General features: G+C 43.4%; 1 pseudogene; it reads right to left on the bottom strand.

Moving 5' to 3' along the window:
• Nucleotides 1-1025: 1025 nt before the first annotated feature.
• On the bottom strand, nt 1026-1143 carry LOC126428510 (5S ribosomal RNA; annotated as a pseudogene).
• Between the last annotated feature and the right edge of the window lie 3277 nt (nt 1144-4420).

Here is a 4420-nt window from a genome sequence, read left to right as displayed (position 1 = left end):
CTGTCGTTGCGCGTCGACATTGCTTGACAACATGCCACACGGGCAGCCATGTGGTCGTCCGTCAGCATTCGTGGCACCCACCTGGATGACACTTTTCGCATTTTCAGGTCGTCATGCAGGATTGTGTGCACAGAACCCACAGAAATGCCAACTCTGGAGGCGATCTGTTCAACAGTCATTTGGCGATCCCCCAAAACAATTCTCTCCACTTTCTCGATCGTGTCCTCAGACCGGCTTGTGCGAGCCCGAGGTTGTTTCGGTTTGTTGTCACACGATGTTCTGCCTTCATTAAACTGTCACACCCACGAATGCACTTTCTACACATCCCTAACTCCATCACATGTCTCCTTCAACTGTCGATGAATTTCAATTGGTTTCATATGACGCAAATTCAGAAAACGAATGATTGCACACTGTTCAAGTAAGGAAAATGTCGCCATTTTAAGTATTTAAAACAGTTCTCATTCTCGCCGCTGGCGGTAAAATTCCATCTGCCGTATGGTGCTGCCATCTCTGGGACGTATTGACAATGAACACGGCCTCATTTTAAAACAATGTGCATGTTTCTATCTCTTTCCAGTCTGGAGGAAAAAAATCTGAGGCCTTAGAACTTGAATGCACCTCATATTCGTGTAGTACGTAAAGAAATATGAATGTTTCAGTTGGGCCACTTTTTGCGGTTTTTGACAGATGGCGCTGTAATAGCCACGAACATATGCCTCACAATATTAGGCGAATAGTTGGTAGCAGTTAGGTTTTTTAAATTAAAATAAAGAATGTAGGTACGTTTGAACATTTTTTTCTGTTGTTCCAATGTGATACATATACTCCGTCTCCAAGCCACGAGTGGCCTACCGGGACCATCCGACCGCCGTGTCATCCTCAGTGGAGGATGCAGATAGGAAAGGCGTGGGGTTAGCATACTGCTCCCCCGATCGTTATGATTGTATTCTTGACCAAAGCCGCTACTATTGGGTCGAGTAGCTCCTCAGTTGGCATCACGAGGCTGAGTACACCCCGAAAAATGGCAACAGCGCATGGCGGCCTGGATGGTCACCCATCCAAGTGCCGACCCCGCCCGGCAGCGCTTAACTTCGGTGATCTCACGGGAACCGGTGTAGCCACTGCGGCAAGACCGTTGCCAATGTGATACATGTACCTTTGTAAGACATGCTGTTACAGTGTGATTATCTGTAAATACCACATTAATGCAATAAACGCTCAAAATGATGTCTGTCTACCTCAATGCATTTGACAACACATGTAACGACATTCCTCTCAACAGCTTATGCTAGGCGTAAGTCATGAGTCTGTGCCTGACCTAACGTATTTTCTCAAATAACTTGTTTCGACACTTTGCGCTTTTCTGCAACTGTTTTCCCAAGACTGAAATAGAGTTAAGATACACTGCAGTTTCACAGCCTGCCATTAAAAAATCGCAAACTCTTGCAGGCACAACAATGGAAATATACACATTGACAACTAACCAAAACAGAGTCCGCATCCACTTCGCACGCAGATTGGAGGAGGATGAATGGGAAGACACCTAGCGGTGCACTCGCCACCATTTTTAAGCCAAATTCAAATTTCGGCAGTTTTTACGATACCACCTCGTGTGTTGTGATACTAACTCGCTGCCGATGTATGGGTGGACGTAAGAGAGGGCTCGAGACACTAATCACGTTAACAGAAGCAAATGCATAAATAAACGTATAAATAAAAAATAAATGTGTGACTGGGAAAACACCGGCCAGTTTGTTATGAGGCGTTATTAGCCATCGACATAATGTGTTACTAATTTTATAGAGTATATTACTCTGTTTCAAATTCTGAAGATGGCAAGGGTAAATTACGGGGAGCGAAAGGCTGTTTATAATTTGTACAAAAAATCAAATGGCTCCAAGCACTATGGGACTTAACATCTGAGGTCATCAGTCCCCTAGAACTTAGAACTACTTAAACCTAAGCAACCTAAGGACATCACACACATATATGCCCGAGGCAGGATTCGAACCTTCGACCGTAGCAGGAGCGCGGTTCCGGATTGAAGCACCTAGAACCGCTCGGCCACAACCCTTCTTCAGAGAAGAAGCGATCGGCTGGTAGGACATGTTCTGAGGCTCAACAGAAACCAGATGGCAGTTGTAAGAGCCGAGAAGCATGAAAGGGAGCAGTGGTTGAGAAGGGAGTGAGACAGAGTTATAGCCTATCCCCGATATTGTTCAATCTGTATATTGCGCAAGCAGTAAAGGAAACAAAAGAAAAATTCGGAGTAGAAATTAAAATCCATGGAGAAGAAATAAAAACATTGAGGTTCGCCGATGACATTGTAATTCTGTCAGAGACAGCAAAGGACTTGGAAGAGCAGTTGAACGGAATGGATAGTGTCTCGAAAAGAGGATGTAAGATGAACATCAACAAAAGCTGAGAGAATTAGATTAGGAAATCAGACGCTTAAAAGTAGTAAATGAGTTTTGCTATTTCTGGAGCAAAATAACTGATGATGGTCGAAGTTCAGAGGATATAAAATGTAGACTGGTAATGGCAAGGAAAGCGTTTCTGAAGAAGAGAAATTTTTTAACATCTAGTATAGATTTAAGTGTCAGGAAGTCGTTTTTGAAAGTATTTGTATTGAGAGTAGCCATGTATGAAAGTGAAACGTGGACGATAAATAATTTAGACAAGAAGAGAATAGAAGCTTATGAAATGTGGTGCTACAGACGAATGCTGAAGGTTAGATGGGTAGATCACACAACTAATGATGAGGTATTGAAGAGAATTGGAAAGAAGAGAGATTTATGGCACATCTTGACAAGAAGGAGGGATCGGTTGATAGGGCATATTCTGAGGCATCAAGGGATCATCAATTTAGTATTGGAGGGCGGCGTGGAGGGTAAAAATCGTAGAGGGAGACCAAGAGATGAATACACTAAACAGATTCAGAAGGATGCAGGTTGCAGTCAGTACTGGAAGATGAAGAAGCTTGCACAGGACAGAGTAGCATGGAGAGCTTCATCAAACCAGTCTCTGGACTGAACAACAACACCGAGAAATTCTGATGTCGGAATCACTGTAAATGAAAAATGAAGATTCGCTATTACAATCGGTACACAATAGCATGATTAAATAGGAATGTGAAAAAAACCTGAAAATAATATACAGGGTGATTCAAAAAGAATACTACAACTTTAGGAATTTAAAACTCTGCAACGACAAAAGGCAGAGCTAAGCACTATCCGTCGGCGAATTAAGGGAGCTATGAAGTTGCATTTAGTTGTACATTTGTTCGCTTGAGGCGCTGTTGACTATTCGTCAGCGTCAGTTGATGCTAAGATGGCGACCACTCAACAGAAAGCTTTTTGTGTTATTGAGTACGGCAGAAGTGAATCGACGACAGTTGTTCAGCGTGCATTTCGAACGAAGTATGGTGTTAAACCTCCTGATAGGTGGTGTATTAAACGTTGGTATAAACAGTTTACAGAGAATGGGTGTTTGTGCAAAGGGAAAAGTTCTGGACGGCCGAGAACGAGTGATGAAAATGTAGCACGCATCCAGCAAGCATTTGTTCGCACCCCAGGAAAATCGACTCGCAGAGCTAGCAGAGAGCTGCAAATTCCACAATCAACTGTATGGAGAGTCCTACGAAAAGGGTTAGTTATGAAACCTTATCGTCTGAAATTAGTTCAAGCACTGTCTGCAGCTGATAAGATTAAAAGAATCGATTTCTGTGATTTTATCCTTGCTCAAATGGAAACAGATGAATCTTTCGTTTCAAAGATTGTGTTTAGTGATGAAGCAACTTTCCACACTAACGGGATAGTCAACCGTCACAATGTCTGTATATGGGGCACTGAGAATCCGCGGGAGACAACGCAGTATGAACGTGACTCGCCTAAGGTGAACGTTTTCTGTGCCATTTCAGCCACTGTAACTGGACTACAGTATCTGGAGATGTTAGAGAATTGGCTGTTCCCTCAGCTCGAACAAGAAGCACAACAATTCATATTTCAGCAGGATGGAGCGCCACCACATTGGCACTTATCTGTCCGTAACTACCTGAACGTCAACTACCCGAGGCGATGGATCGGCCGCCAGGCAGCCCGTGACAGAGCACTTCATCACTGGCCTCCAAGAAGCCCTGATCTTACCCCCTGCGATTTTTTCTTATGGGGGTATGTTAAGGATATGGTGTTTCGGCCACCTCTCCCAGCCACCATTGATGATTTGAAACGAGAAATAACAGCAGCTATCCAAACTGTTACGCCTGATATGCTACAGAGAGTGTGGAACGAGTTGTAGTATCGGGTTGATATTGCTCGTGTGTCTGGAGGGGGCCATATTGAACATCTCTGAACTTGTTTTTGAGTGAAAAAAAAAACCTTTTTAAATACTCTTTGTAATGATGTATAACAGAAGGTTA

Source organism: Schistocerca serialis, chromosome 12 (genome assembly GCF_023864345.2).
Source record: "Schistocerca serialis cubense isolate TAMUIC-IGC-003099 chromosome 12, iqSchSeri2.2, whole genome shotgun sequence".
NCBI classification, from domain to species: Eukaryota; Metazoa; Arthropoda; class Insecta; order Orthoptera; family Acrididae; genus Schistocerca; species Schistocerca serialis.
The sequence above is the reverse complement of the archived record's forward strand: the minus strand, read 5'-3'. Positions and strand labels throughout refer to the sequence as shown.